We start from the raw sequence: 17,140 nt of genomic DNA, 5'->3' as shown, positions 1-17,140 counted from the left end.
GTCATGGCTCTAGAGCTAGGTTCGGTTTTGAATATGTTTGCTTAAACCCTCAAGTCAAGTATTAGAAACGAATTGCAAAAAATGCAAATGAGTCGTGGCTCAGCGGTTAATACCTTGCCCCAAGATCAGGGGATTGTAGGTTCGAGACCCGGTCATGGCTCTAGAGCTAGGTTTGGTTTTGAATATGTTTGCTCAGACCCTCAAGTCAAGTATTAGAAACGAATTGCAAAAAATGCAAATGAGTCGTGGCTCAGCGGTTAATACCTTGCCCCAAGATCAGGGGATTGTAGGTTCGAGACCCGGTCATGGCTCTAGAGCTAGGTTTGGTTTTGAATATGTTTGCTCAGACCCTCAAGTCAAGTATTAGAAACGAATTGCAAAAAATGCAAATGAGTCGTGGCTCAGCGGTTAATACCTTGCCCCAAGATCAGGGGGTTGTAGGTTCGAGACCCGGTCATGGCTCTGGAACTAGGTTTGGTTTTGAATATGTTTGCTCAGACCCTCAAGTCAAGTATTAGAAACGAATTGCAAAAAATGCAAATGAGTCGTGGCTCAGCGGTTAATACCTTGCCCCAAGATCAGGGGGTTGTAGGTTCGAGACCCGGTCATGGCTCTGGAACTAGGTTTGGTTTTGAATATGTTTGCTCAGACCCTCAAGTCAAGTATTAGAAACGAATTGCAAAAAATGCAAATGAGTCGTGGCTCAGCGGTTAATACCTTGCCCCAAGATCAGGGGATTGTAGGTTCGAGACCCGGTCATGGCTCTAGAGCTAGGTTTGGTTTTGAATATGTTTGCTTAAACCCTCAAGTCAAGTATTAGAAACGAATTGCAAAAAATGCAAATGAGTCGTGGCTCAGCGGTTAATACCTTGCCCCAAGATCAGGGGATTGTAGGTTCGAGACCCGGTCATGGCTCTAGAGCTAGGTTTGGTTTTGAATATGTTTGCTCAGACCCTCAAGTCAAGTATTAGAAACGAATTGCAAAAAATGCAAATGAGTCGTGGCTCAGCGGTTAATACCTTGCCCCAAGATCAGGGGATTGTAGGTTCGAGACCCGGTCATGGCTCTAGAGCTAGGTTTGGTTTTGAATATGTTTGCTCAGACCCTCAAGTCAAGTATTAGAAACGAATTGCAAAAAATGCAAATGAGTCGTGGCTCAGCGGTTAATACCTTGCCCCAAGATCAGGGGGTTGTAGGTTCGAGACCCGGTCATGGCTCTGGAACTAGGTTTGGTTTTGAATATGTTTGCTCAAACCTTCAAGTCAAGTATAAGAAACAAATTGCAAAAAACGTAAAAGGAGTCGTGGCTCAGCGGTTAATACCACGCCCCAAGATCAGTGGGTTGTAGGTTCGAGACCCGGTCATGGCTCTGGAAAGGTTCTTTTCTAAGAAAAGAATTGCAAAAAATGCAAAGGAGCCTCTAACCCAATCAATTCATCCGATATTGCCTTTAGCCAATGGGCTTCAGGGGCGGGGCTGGGACACATGTATAAAAGGACTGGGACACACCTCCAGCAAGTCCTTTGCTGATGGACTCCTTGCTGCAAGCTTTTTAACTCTAGCAATGGCTGTTTTTGAGGTGTTTTCTGTGCATCCGGTAAGTGCTTTTAGGTCTGCAAATTGTGATTTCCAATGTTTTCTTTGAGTTTTGGCTTCACCAGATCAAATTAGATTCACCCAAACATGAGGTTTTTGTCATTTTCCAGTAGTCTTTCTGTACAAATGTAGCCCTGCTACTATCCCTCAAACGCTCAGTTTTTGATGGGTTAAGAGGTTGTGTTAGTCACCGGCTAATGTTATACTCCAATAGGATGCATGCTCAAGGTAGTAAAACTCATTCAAATAAACTAATCATTTGTTAACATTTTACATTCTTCCCATTTTAGCCAGCACTAGCAGTGCACACGGTCAGTTCCTGGCAGGTACAGATAACAGCTGAAACATGATGAAACTGGCCATTTAGAATACTGGGGTAAAATGCAGCAAGACTGAATACAAAGGTAAGCAAATGTAGCTAAAGTTCTCTTGTTGTGTGAGCTAGCATAGCACTGTTGTATTTTGCAAGATAGAAAAATAACCTGTTCGCTAACTTATCGAATAGTTGCTGACAATTTTACAAAATCAGCTACAAAGCAACTCTACAAATGTAAAGGCATCCAACTACAAACAGAAATGCTGCATAAATTAACTGTAGGCAACAAATTGGTCAACATTATAGCCAGCTAAAAAAACCTAGGAACGAACTAGAGTTCTTGCTGCTTTTTGAGCAATTTAATTATAAACAAGTAAAGTATGTAACCTGACATTTACCCAGAAATGATTTGATATGGAAATCACTCACTTTAGCCATGATTTTCCTCTTTTGGCAGGCAAGTAAAACAATTTTGCGTCCCAAATCTGTACCTTTTTTCCTGAAGTGTGCTCTTCTGCTCTCCTCAGAATGGATCCTCGAGGCTTGAAGAAGAAGAAGACTTAAAAAAGGCTTAATCCTTTGTAATGGTTTTACATCCATGGATGGCAGTACACAGAAATAGGAGTGCAGAATTATGACAAAAACCATGCATATGCCATGAGGCTAAACCAAGATGGCCGCCTTAGCCTTTACAAAATGGTCCCTGCATGCTCATGGTGCCATCTTGAAACCTTCATGGCTTTTGTATTTTTTCTCTCTCCGATATTCAGAGTTTAATATCCTTGGTAAGACATCATTTTACTGGCCTGCACTTTGCTGACACACATTAACCCTTTGAGATATTCCAGAGCTTGTTTGACTCATGTTTGCTCACTATTTTAGCAGTATACTTTCTTGACGTATTGTGAAGTTACTTCCAACTTTTAGGTCAGTTGGTATTTGTACCATAATTGCAGAGAAGAAAAGATCTGCACCAAGTGACAAAGACTTATGTCACAGGTGTCAAATTCATTCCATGGAGGGCTGAGTGTCAGCAGGTTTTTGTTCTTCCCATCTACTTGATGAATTAAGGTCACTAATTAGTATGGAATGGTATGGTCTTAATTGAAAGGAAAAAACAAAAACCTGACACTCAGCCCTCCATGGAATGAGTTTGACACCTGTGACATAAGTCCTTGTCACTTGGTGCAGATCTTTTCTTCTCTGCAATTATGGTACAAATGCCAACCGACCTGAAAGTTGGAAGTAACTTTACAGTATGTCAAGAAAGTATACTGCTAAAATAGTGAGCAAACATGAGTCAAACAAGCTCTTGAATATCTCAAAGGGTTAATGTGTCAGCAAAGTGCAGACCAGTAAAATGATGTCTTACCAAGGATATTAAACTCTGAATATCGGAGAGAAATAAAATACAAAAGCCATGAAGGTTTCAAGATGGCACCATGAGCATGCAGGGACCATTTTGTAAAGGCTAAGGCGGCCATCTTGGTTTAGCCTCATGGCATATGCATGGTCTTTGTCATAATTCTGCACTCCTATTTCTGTGTACTGCCATCCATGGATGTGCACCACACATGCTCTCGAGAAACATTTTTTCACTACTATTGACATTTTCCAGAAATGTGAATTGAAATAAAGACAAAGCAGTGTTACATGAACAGAAGCACCAGCAACATGAAATAGCTGTGACTATTCAGGAAGATCTTTGACTTCTAAGAAGGTTGAGCATTCAAACCTGTTCTGGAGTGTGAGTCAATTGTGATGCAAGCGAATTGTGGTGGTGGCTCTGTGCAAAGAACTTTGCCTCACCTGTAAGAAATCACCAATGTGGTTTGGGACTTCCCTTTGAATATGTTTCCTCAAACATTTAAGTCAAATATATAAAAAGAAGCATGACAAACCTAGAAGCAGTGGTGGCTCTGTGCACACAAACTCTGCCTCATCTATAAGAGATTACTGGTTCAAGGCTTGGTTTGGAACTTGCTTTTGAATAGGTTTTGTCAAACCTTCAAGTCAAACATTCAAAACGAAGTCTGTAAAGTGTGAAGGAGTTGTGGCTCTGCGGTTAGTACCTCGCCCCATCATAATGGGGTTGGAGGTTCAAGACCTGGTGGTGGCTCTGGACCACATTTTTGGAACTTGCTTTTGAATATGTTTCCTCAAACTTTCAAGTCAAATATAAGAAACGAAGTGTGTCAAGTGTGAAGAAGTCATGGCTCAGCGGTTAATACTGTTCCTCCAAGATCAGGGGGTTGGAGGTTCAAGACCTGGTCATGGCTCTAGGTTGAGAACATGCTTTTGAATATGTTTCCTCAAACCTTCAAGTCAAATATAAGAAACGAAGTGTGTAAAGTGTGAAGGCGCTGTGGCTCAGCGGTTAATACCGCTCCTCCAAGATCAGGAGGTTACAGGTTCAAGACCTGCTCACAGCTCTGGAACACATGCAAGACCCTGTGGCTGCTATCGCAAGGTAGAGGAGCCGTGCTCACCGGACATCGGTGCAGGGTCAGAAGGTGCGGACAAGGCTCGGACCAGCGCTGTGTCAGAAACCATCGGCGGACAAGGCTCGGACAAAAGGAAAGTGGGGGGGATGTGAGGGAGTGTCCCCCCCCCGCCCTTCCAGAACAATGTCCAGCAGCGGTTATCGAGAAGAAAGCTGTTTTTAAATTGTTAAATGAATAACCCCCCCCAAATTTTGTTTTAGATCTCTCTCCCCATCCATCCTTTGGAAGGTTTAGGTGGTGGCTAATTCTTGGTAAAAATGCTTCTTAAGAAGAAGAATATTATATATATATATATATATATACAATTCTTCTTCTAAGAAGCATCTTTACCAATAATTAGCCACCACCTAAACCTTCCAAAGGAAGGTCACTTGGAAACTGCTCAACTTACCTCATGGCCTCAGCTGGGCTTGCGGGACCTGTCCTTTACCATTACACCACTGGGACGCAAAGACATCACTCGCAGACACCTGCAAAAAAAGAAGTGCAACAACTTCAGTAGCATGAACATTTCAAATAGCCACATTCTGCTCATGGGGCATGTTCCATACCATGACGCCACCAAGCTGCTGACAACAAATGCACATTTCCAATGCCACCGACTCTGCAACTAAGGAACATGCAATACTTAACTTCGCAGACACAAGACAGGAAGTTGCAGTTTTGCTCAAGTTCTTCAACTATTTGGATGAAACTGAAAGTCACATACGCACAGCAATAACATACATGAGCACAAGTTTTTCAGCTAAATATTGGTTTCACAAAAGTTACAGTATATAAGACACACAAATCTATTGAGTAAGTGTTGACAACAAAATGGAATTATTTCCTTGACAGCATATAGCTATTTCTCCCATTATAGTTCATCTTACTCCATGTTAACTCTCATTGCTCAACAGTTCAACTAACAATCAGCCTGTACTCACAAATGAAATAGGTCATCAGTAATACAACATGTGGCCTGGCATACAGGAGAGAATAGATGACTGTAAATGTTTTTTTGTGTTACAGTCATGCCATTTGTGTTGTTGTAACTACCTGCATGACTCTGAATATTTGAGATGAACTTGATTTATATTTATAGTAAGCAATCATATTCTCTGTAACAGGCGCAGTACTACCATAAACTATATAGTACAATGTTTTTCTGCTGTGTGAAATAACTGTTCTAACTGTTTTTCACATTTGTTTTCAAATTAAAGTTGTCCAACCTGCAATGAGTATTTATGTTTATAGTTACTATTTAGTGTGTCATTATGAAATTAAGGGGTATGTGTTAACTGTTTAAGTTGAATACTGTTTCAAGAAATGTGCTTAAGCGATCGAGAAAAACTGTAACCGTGGTGCAGTTACACCTGTTCTTAAAACATTTGACAATGAACAATTTTGCTAATCTTGGAGAGAGTGGGCCTGACATTTGCGATAAAGTATTGCATTAGCTTCCTTACATTCAAAGGCACAGACTATATCACTCAACAGAACATCACAGCCACTCTTCACAACCTTCTAGACAAGGCAGAAATCTAACTCCAGAGAAACTGACTACTGCACACGTAGCTACACCTGTTTTCTTTCCAGACATTGTGAGTGGCGGACTGTCCAAAAACTTTTTTACAAAGTTATGTTCTGACTTTTGGTATATGGAGTTGAATCCTAGACTGTGAGTGAAGGTTGTATGAACCGTGACTACCAACCACTGCTAGAGAGCAGAAGCATCACAACTGTGTAAAACTCATACACATACAACTACACTGTGTAAAAGCACATTTGAGTGGAACAGCATGGAAGTAGGGTCAGAGGCAGGTAGCAGTAAATGGTTTTGATGTAACTCCCAGGCCAAATCACTGTAGCCAAAAAGACAGGTAAAAAGGGAGGCAACTCATGTAAACTCAAATCTAAAACACAATCAAACAAAACCAAAACAATTCTTTCTTACTGTAATTTGTTAGGTGAAGGCAACAACTTCTTCCAAGGCCATTGTAGGGGCTGATTGATTCTTCAACTATTAGTATGAAACTGAAGGTCACACACGCACAGCAATAACATACGAGCACAAAGGAATATTTTCAGCTAAACGATGTTGCCTTCACACAAAACGCAAAAGATCGCCAACTGCAGTATATAAGACAAACATCTATTGAGTAAGTGAAAAAACTGAGTTATTTCCTTTACAGCATTTAGCTATTTCTCCCATTATAGTTAATCTCTACTCCATACGTATAAACTCTCATTGCTCAACAGTTCAACTAACAATCAGTCTGTTATCACAAATGAAATAGGTCATCGTAAATATAACATGTGGCCTGGCATACAGGAGAGAAGAGATTACTGTAAATGTTTTTTTTGGGGCACTTTTTGTGTTCTGTGTAATGCCATTTTTGCTGTCGCAACTACCTGCTTGATTCTGAATATTTGAGATGAACATGATTTATATTTATAGTACTGTTAGAAATTATTTTTATAAAAACAGTTTATTATTGCTATAATAAAAATACATTACTGCAGTGTGCTAAATTTACTAATGTGATGGCCCGTGAACAACAAGGGATGCCAAGTCTAAACCACGGTTCCTCCCCAACCAAATAGCCAATCACAATCATTTTGTTTACTGTAAATGCTTTGTTTGACTGTTTGAATGCATCCATTTTTGGAGGGTTGGTTACAGATTAACAGCTTGCTGACTGTGATTTTCTTCTCCAAAAGTGGTCCTTGTACAAGCCTAGAATTTTGACATATAAATAAATAGCTAAAAGTAAGAAGTAGTTTGTCTTCTCCTTCAAATAAAGAACACGTTTTCACAGTACGCAATAATATTCTCTGTAACAGGTGCAGTGCTAACAAACTATAAAGTACAATGTTTTTCTGCTGAGTGAAATTCTTACAGCTTTTCAGATTTGTTTTCAAATAAAAGTTGTCCAACCTGCAATGAATATTGATGGTTATAGTTACTGTTTAGTGTGTCATTATGAAATGAGTAGTGGATTGAACTTTTCATTAGATGACAAAGTAGAAGGTCCGCAGGATCTTGGGCCCCTGAGGAAGGTTGGCATGGGGCCCAAGATCCTGCGGACCTTCTACAGGGGCACTACCGAGAGCGTCCTGACGGGATGCATCACTGCCTGGCACGGCAACTGCACCGCCCTCAACCGCAAGGCGCTGCAGAAGGTGGTGCGGACAGCTGAGCGCATCAGTGGATGTGAGTTTCCCTCCATCCAGGACATATACAACAAGCGATGTGTCAGCAAAGCCCGGAGGATCATCAGAGACCCCAGCCACCCCAATCACAGCCTGTATGAACTGTTGCCGTCCAAAAGACGGAGCCTCCTCCAGGGCCTCGGGGCCAAAACTCAGAGGCTCTGCAACAGCTACTTCCCTCAGGCCATCAGGCTCATGAACAAGCCTACCCCAAACCCATGACTTACCCCCAGAACACCCACAGAATGGACTCTACTAGCACACAGTCAGTTTAACAACACCTCTTACAATAATAATGACTAATAATGAGAATTTTACTCCCTGCACTCGTGTATGAGACGTAACAAATAAACTTGAAACTTGAAACAAAGGATACTTTTTTGATGCACTGATTAGCTTTTGTGACATATGTTCTAAGTTATGAGTTACAGTGCATTTTGAAAAAGAAATGTGGTGTTTTGGTAAACGTGTTAACTGTTTTTAAAAGTTGAACACTGTTTCAAGAAATGTGCTCAAGAGATTGAGAACTGTAGCAGCTACACCTGTTCTTAAAACAGTTGACAATGAACAACTTTGAACAAGCTCTGCTGAGGGTGCATATAAGGAAAGCTGCTGGCCCGGATGGCATACCTGGGCGAGTACTGAAGACCTGGGCTAACCAGCTAGCTCCTGTGTTCACGACTATATTCAACCTCTCACTGGCTAATTCTGTAGTAACCACCTGTTTTAAAAGATCCTCTATCGTCCCTGTGCCCAGCCTGCTTGAATGACTACATACCCGTGGCTCTAACCTCAGTGGTCATGAAGTGCTTTGAGAGGCTGATTAAGGACTACATCTGCTCCTCCCTCCCTCCGACCCGCTGCAGTTCGTATATAGACCAAATAGATCCACGGATGATGCAGTCTCCCAGGTCCTCCACACCACTCTCTCTCACCTTGACAGTCAGAAGGGGGGCTATGTGAGAATGCTGTTTATAGATTACAGCTCAGCGTTCAATACTAGTCCCCACCAGACTGGCTGATAAAATGATTGGATTAAAACTAAACACTCCCCTGTGTGCCTGGATCCTGGACTTCCTGACGTCCAGGCCACAGGTGGTGAGGGTGGGTAGACACACCTCCAGCTCACTCATCCTGAGCACAGGGTTCCCCCAGGGCTGCGTCCTTAGTCCCCTCCTCTACTCCCTGTACACCCACGAGTCATGGTGGGGCTGATCTCAGACAACAATGAGAAAGCCTACCTGGACGAGGTGGCGGACCTGTCACTCTGGTGTCAGGAGAATAGCCTCATCCTGAATGTCTCCAAGACAAAAGAGCTGATTGTGGACTTCAGGAGAGCACAACAACTAAGGACCTACACGCCGCTGGACATCGGTGGGACTACCTGGGAGTCCACATCACAGAAGACCTGACCTGGACTACCCACATCAGCACACTGGTAGGAAATGCAAGGCAACGCCTGTTCCATCTCAGGCAGCTGAGGAAATTCAAAGTCTCCCGGAGGATCCTTCAGTCCTTCTACTCTGTGGAAAGCATCCTGGCTGGTAACATCACCATCTTGTCACCGTCTAACAGCACGGCCCAGGACAGGCGAACTCTGCAAAGGGTGGTACGCCTTGCAGAAAGGACCATGGGAGCTCCAACCCCCCCCCCCCCTCCATGTCCTGTACACCAGCAGGTGTAGGACCAGAGCCTGCAGGATAATGAAGGACCCTCACCACCCGAAAAATGGACTGTTCCAGCTGCAGAGAGGCTTAGACTGAGTTTCTTCCTCCATGCCATTATCATCATCAACGATGACCCCACCAGTGCCCCCCTCAAGTCACTCACAAACTCAGACATCATAACACATACGCACACACATAACTACCCATTGCAGACTCATCTTTCACTGTAATTAACTGTACTGTTAACCTGTCATTGCCATTGTATATAGCCATTCCATTGTGTACATTGCTTACATTGCTGTTTATACTGCTGTTTATATTCTATTTATTTTCAAACTTATTGTTGCACTCCTCTGTGGCACTGTCACTTTTGCATTTCACTGTATACTTGTATGCACGTGACAAATAAAGAATCTTGAATCTTGAACTTTTCTGATCAAGGAGAGAGCAGGCCTGATATTTGAGATAAAGCTTTCAGAAAACTGACCCCAGGACTGCCCAGATTCAAACCTACAATCCTTACATTCAAAGGCACAGACTTTGTCGCTCAACAGCACAAAACAGCCATTCTTCACAACCTTAGAGACAAGGCAGTAATCTAACCCCAGAGCAACACACTATTGCACATGTAACTACACCTGATGCAGAGGCAATGCATCACTACTGTGTAAACCTCCACATACAACAACACTGTGTAAAATAATATCTCACAACACACTTGAGTGGAAGAGCATGAAAGTAGGGTCAGAGGCAGGTAGCAGTCAATGGTTTTTATCTAACTCCTAGGCCAAATCCTTGTCGCCAAAAAAGACAGGTAAAAAAGGAGGCAACTCATGTGAACTCAAATCTAAAACACAATCAAACAAAACAAAAACAATTATTTCTTACTGTAACTTCTTTGGTGAAGGCAACAACTTCTTCAAAGGCTGTTGTCAGGGCTGATGGATTGATTGGCAATGATATTCATCTGGGCTCCAACAAGGGGTGTGCCAAAATTCAAACCCTCCTGGGGAGCTCACAGGGTTATGACAGTGAGTTCATGTTCTCACATTTTTAGGAAGACATCTGGTTGTGTGGTTAAGACCTGTGTGTGAAGTCTACAAGGTCCCTGTTTGAAATGTAATCATTTCATTTTCTACTTACTAACAACCTTTTTGGGCATAATTGAACTGCTATGGGACAATTAAATGCAGTTAAAACACTGCTTTGTCTTTATTTCAATTCACATTTCTGGAAATAGTAGTTAAAAGCAGTTTCCTGAGAGCGTGTGTGGAGCACAACAGAAGTCCTTGTCACTTGGTGCAGATCTTCTCTTCTCTGCAATTATATTACAAGGTACGTCGTTTTTTAGCTGGCTATAATGTTGACTAATTCATTAGCAGCCTACAGTGTCTGGTGGATTTATGCAGCATTTCTGTTTGCAGTAATGCAAATGCTATTACATTTTGTTGAGTTACTTTGTCGCTAGCTTTGTAAAATTGTTAGCAACTACTCAGCTAAGTTAGCGAACAGTAGTGATGGCAGTTTGACACTGAAGCTTCGATACGTGCTTCAAACACTGACCAACAATTTTATCGAAGCACTGCCTCAAAGCTTGCTTTGGTGCGAAAAAAATCACGTGACATATGACGTCCGAAGCAGCAACTGCTTCGTTGCCTGAATGAATCACCTGACTGGTTCGCGGTCCAATCAGGTGATTCACTGGCACTGCCTCGTCTCGATTCTGACAGGTGATAGGTTGCGACAGTTTTGAATTTGAGTGCCTCAACACTTTATAACCGCTCTAAACAATGCACAATTTAGTGATGGCAGTTTGACACTGAAGCTTCGATACGTGCTTCAAACACTGACCAACAATTTTATCGAAGCACTGCTTCGAAGCTTGCTTTGGTGCGAAAAAAATCACGTGACATATGACGTCCGAAGCAGCAACTGCTTCGTTGCCTGAATGAATCACCTGACTGGTTCGCGGTCCAATCAGGTGATTCACTGGCACTGCCTCGTCTCGATTCTGACAGGTGAAAGGTTGCGACAGTTTTGAATTTGAGTGCCTCAACACTTTATAACCGCTCTAAACAATGCACAATTTGTGGATTGTCGTAGTAGGTGCGTTGTTGCTGTTGAGTTGTTGGTATTGCGTTTGTATTCTCTGAGTGTTCTTCTTGTAATCTTTGAGTGTTCCCCATCCCACATAATCACCCCCTGCCATAGTTACACAAACACACCCAACCTATGCCATATTTTCCCCAGCACTCTCTCCTCAATAACACAATACACACATTCATCAATCTTTATTTGTAAATAGAACATGATATTCAGTGTTAGTGTGTGTGTGCATCAAAGAATTTCATCAAAGCAAAGATACTGTAGCGAACGGCGGGGTAGAGCAGCTTGCCTTAAGCGGGTATCGAACTCGCAATCTTTCGCTTCCAAACCGGCCGCGCTAGCCACAACACCAAGAGCGGTAACTCCCTTGGCGGAATTGCTAACGGGCCTTTCACAGGGTCGTTACAATACTTTAAATCCAAGGGTGATCAAAGCAAAGATGCTTCAGAACAAAAGATCTTTTCTACAAAAGTAAAGTAGTTTCTCCAACACTGCTCATTGAGGTGTGTGTGTGTTCGTGCGTGCGTGTAATTAAAAGCCTCCTGTCCACCAACTAGCCTGCCTAATTTGACTGCAGCCTTGCACTTCGCCAGGAGAGGTCACTGTAACTGAAGCTTCGAGTAATGAACCCATTTTCGAAACAATTGGCTCAAGTGGTTCAGTGCTTCACAAAAGCTTCATTTGCCCATCACTAGCGAACAGGCCATTTTTCTATCTTGTAAAACACAACACTGTGCTATGCTAGCTCAAACAACAAGATAACTTGAGCTACATTTGCTTACCTTCGTATTCAATCTTGCTGCATTTTACCCCAGTATACTACATGGCCAGTTTCATCATGTTTCAGCTGTTATCTGTACCTGCCGGGAGCTGGTAGTGTGCACTGCTAGTGCTGGCTAACATGGGAGGGATGTAAAATTTTAACAAATTATAATATTGGCTAATTTGATAGAGTTTTACTCCCCACTGTGAAAAATAAGGACTGGGCTGTTGCTGGAAAAAAATAGGAGGATTGTGAACGTTTGTGTTTTACTCATGATTGTTGTTGAAGGACGAGCTTCTGCTAGGGACAAGCCCTGAACACACACTGCTATATCGCAAGAGCTGGACCCTGGTGGGGGTCGCCACAACACTTTTAAACAAAAAACAGAGCGCTTTCAGGGGGTCCCCAGACAACCAGTGAAAACCTCACCAAGATAAAGACAAACTTATTTCACTTTTAACGTAAGAGGCCAGGTTTCTCGTGAAAAAGAGATGCTATCTCAATGGCAATCTTTACTTAACATTAAAGTTAAGTAAAGAGACACCTGTTTAAAACTTCAAAACTAACATCAATTTAATAACCTTGGGTGAACAAGTAACACTGTTATGGAATAGCTATGGCATAGCTATGGCAACATATGTATTTGCTTTAACAAAAGGGGGAAATGCTGAGAATATCCCGATTCCCCAGGCCTCAATTTCGATTTCCATGTTAATTAACAAGATTGTTCTTCCTTCTCTCCTCAGGAACTGGCCTTGTCAGCAGCACCAACAAGAAGGTTATTTGTCCATAACTGAATTTTAGCAATTCTAGCTCATACAACAATGCTTGAGTGAAAGTGAAAGGGAGCGCGCTCTCTCTCTCTCTCGACGTTAAATTTCCTTCATTGGGGAATGGCATTGTGGGTAGTCCGCCATCTTTATTTAAGACCTATCCAGATGAATCCGATCTACTGCAACAATCACCGGGATACAAACAGTTAGCAGATCTAGCTCTAACATTGAGTCTATGGGGAACCAAACTGTCTTGTTGACATGTCCCATGAGCAGAAGGTAGCTGGTTAAAATCGCCATGTGACTGATCTTGTTTTTTTTTAATTTTTTGCCTGTCTGCAGATGTAAAAATTACGAAGAGATGTGTCATCATTGTGAGCGGCCTGGTGGTGCAATGGTAAAGGACATGCCCTGTAAGCAGAATGTTGCTGGTTTGAACCCAGCTGAGGCCATGGGAGGAAAGCACAGTGAGAGGAAGTTGAAAGGGATGAGCAGTCGAGTTTACAAGTGAGATTGTCATGGGAAAAAAGAGAAAAAAAGCTTCAGGTGATAGGTAGTTTTAGTAAAAACTGTCCTTAAATCCCTTTAAGTTATTCAAAAAGTTTAGAAAGGAATTCAGAGTGACATTCCAAGGCTGTTCTGTGTTCTATGTTCCATGTTCCCTAGAGGCTGGTACAAGAATTCCGATGGAGGCACATTATTAAGTAAGCTACTACAAATGCATGTGCAGAGTCCCTGTAACTCTTCCCCAGATTATTGCAGCAAAATAGCAGCAGTCAGTTACACATACAATTAAATGTTGAAAGTCCCTCAAAGAGTATGTAATTTAATGTAGTAGAGATAGATAAGCCTAATTCATTTTCAAATGAATTTATTCTTCAATGCAACATATTGTTTGTTTTTTGTTAATCTGCCATGCTGTAGTGCATCTCACTCTGCCTCTTCTTTGGGGATACGGCCTATAAGAAGAAGAGAAAGACTTTGACACAAGTTGACAAGTTTCAGAGGTGGATTCTGAGCAGTGTTTAGCAAACCTATGTAAACTACACTAATGGGTCCGTATCACAGGTAGACCATACCTTTAAACAGGGCCGTAGTTCTGGCTGGGAACCTGGTTCCCCCCTGCCCTGTTATCTGCAGAGAAAGAAATAATATGTATCTGTTATCCCTAAATGTTCTGCAGTACTTCACCCAACTCAGCAGAATGTTCAGGATTCAAAATGGAACAAAAGAGAGAACACGTACCATCTGCACAGAGAGGCACAGGCAGTGGTGCCAGGGGTCTCAAGATGGGTGCCACCTGTGACATCACAGAGCCAGTGGTGAAGGAACCTGGGTACCTGTTCCCATATCTATGAGGAGCTGTCACACATGGGGGAAAAGGTGTTTGCTCAGAGAAGATGACCACAGAAAGTAAATAAACTGTCAGAGTCTCACATTTACATGTGAAGCAGATCCACCACACTCTGTTTCTCACACACACGCTAGCTATAGAGGTGTAATCACCTGCTCTCATGGAGTATGGGTTAACTCCATTTGGGAGACCAATGTTGCCCTTTGGTGGTGGAGGTGGTGGTGGTGGTGGTGGTGGTGGTGGTCCGGTCTGTGGAAGTGTGAGAACAAAACATTAAAAACATAAGAAATAACTGGTCAAAATAAGACAGTGGTTTATCAAATTTAAATAACAGTGGGTACCTTCTGCTGAGACACAGTCTCCTTCACCCATCCCCGATGAGCATCAAAGACCATCTCAGGAGGAAGAGGAGAGAAGTTTGAGTTAGGGTTAGGGTTGACATGACAACCATCTAATAAGCATTCACAAATATGAACAACGAAGGAGACAGAATAGCAAACGATTGGATGAGCAGTAATTGGTCATTGCAGTACGTTCATTAGAGGGATAGTGTGTGTGAAGTTGCTGCAGCAACTTGGAAGATTGATGGGTAGATGAGATTACGGATCACTGTTGACAGGACTGCAATTAAAATATAGTTTGAGGGCCTCTTCCCAATAAATGGAAGAGTTAAGATCTTGAAAAGTAATTCATTTCCTATTGGCTTCAACATCTCATATCTTGCTCTCCTCTAAAAGGTTATCACCATCCTATCTTGTCACCATGCAACAAGACGGTCGCATTCAGTTTAATATGAAGTACTTGTTAACTAAAGATTCTTTGTAGAATATGGAGAACTGGTTCCTTACTGGTGTGTTGCTGTTATCGGGGAGGTAAGCCTCTTTCGGTCTCCAACGTGCGAGCCAGCTGAACCAGCCCTCTCCACTGCTGTTCTGCTTTGCAGCAGTGGGCTCAGCTTCTGGCTGGCTGTGGGCCTGAGCAACTGGCTGCCTTGGGACTTTGGGTTGGTCTTGAGTCGTCATCAGGTCGTCGACATTTCTACTCCGAACATCTGTGACAAGGAGGATCATTCTTTAACCTCTTCACTCAGTGCTAGTCACTCTGTCAATTGCAGCACAAATATAAAATCACCTTTTCTCCTGGAGTAGAAATTACCCTGAGGGACCATTTGGGTGTTGGGAGGTGGTGGAGGACACGTCTGAAATTCATAACAATCAATAAATTAATGTGACATTGGTTATTGTCAGTCAAATAATATGATGCAAAGCTTGAAGAACATCTTCAACTCACCTGAGGGAGGCATGGCTCAGTGTGACACACATTACTCACAACAGTGTCCATCGGTGGAGGCCTCACACCTTCTCCAGGTGGAGGGCTTGTCATGGGCACGTAGAGCTGTACATTTGGGATGAGCGCCACATCATCCACATGGGGGACTTCAACAATCATGCTTGTCCCTGCAATGTCCTGAGAGGCTTCCATTCCGGGACGGTTGTCATCCATAGTTGGACCGGGTAGGATGTCATCCAAGACGGAAGCCTCCGTGCCAAGACAGAGGTTGTCCATAATTGGAAAATCCAATTCGTACTGTACATCATCCCAAAACAGATTGCATAACCTCGGCTGGGTGTCACTCTGAGCATCAAGGTTGGGCTGAATGTTTCCCACTGTGAGGATGTCCTGACCAGGCACTATGGTGTTTATTGGGGAGTCTAGGTTGGACTGGATGTCATGCAGAATTGAAGCATCCAGGACAGGTTGGACAGAAATGTCTGGGCCAAGCTGGATACAGTCAGAAATACTACAGTCTGTTGCACGTGTGACATTATCAACAATCAGGCTGTCCAGGCCAGGCTGAACATCATTCAGGATTGGGGAATGAAGTTGGTACTGGATATCTTCCATAACAGGAGCAAGGAGTTCCTGTTGGACGTCATCCATAAGCAAGGCTCCTGATTCAGGCAGGATGTTGTCCTCAGTCACGGTTTCAACAAACAGAGCAACAAGTTCACACTGGGTCTCTTCCACAATCAGATCATTCACCCTCGGCAGAATGTCATCCACAAGCAGAGTATCTGACAGGACATTGTCCATATCCAGAGCATACAGGCCAGGTTGGGCGTCGTCTTCGTGTAGAGCATGAGGTTGGAGTTTGACATCATTCATAACAAGAGTGTCTGAATTGAGCCGGCTATTATCCACATTTAGAGTAGATGGGTCAGGATGAATGTCCAGGTTGGCCATCGGTGGAGGTCTCACGCCTTCTCCAGGTGGAGGGTTTGTCATGGGCGCGTAGACCTGCACATTTGAGATGAGCATCACATCATCCACATGGGGGGCTTCAACGATCATGCTTGGCCCTGCGATGGCCTTTTTGGCAACAGGCCCAATCACATTAAAAATAGAGGCTTCCATTCCGGGACGGTTGTCATCCATAGTTGGACTGGGTAGGACGTCATCCATGATGGAAGCGTCCGTGCCAACACAGCGGTTGTCCATCATTGGAAAATCAAATTCGGACTGTACATCATCCCAAAACAGATGGCATAACTTAGGCTGGATGTGATCCACAAGCAAGGCTTCTGATTCAGGCATGATGTTCTCAGTCAAGGTTTCAACAACCAGTTCACACTGGGTTTTTTCCGCAGTCAGAGTAGATGGGTCAGGATGATTGTCCAGGTTGGGCTGGCTGTTGTCAACATTTGTAGTGGCCATTTTGTTCCTGAAATAATTGATGCACGAGGTATCCGGAGCAGGTTGCACATGATCACCAATCGGAGCACTCAAGCCTGTCCTGATGTCATCTACTATTGTAGTGTTCAGTTTAGGCTCTATGTCCTTCACAATAGGAGTGCCCACCTAAATA

This window comes from Argentina silus (genome assembly GCF_951799395.1).
Source record: "Argentina silus genome assembly, chromosome: 21".
In the NCBI taxonomy this organism is placed as follows: Eukaryota; Metazoa; Chordata; class Actinopteri; order Argentiniformes; family Argentinidae; genus Argentina; species Argentina silus.
Note: the sequence above shows the minus strand (reverse complement) of the source record.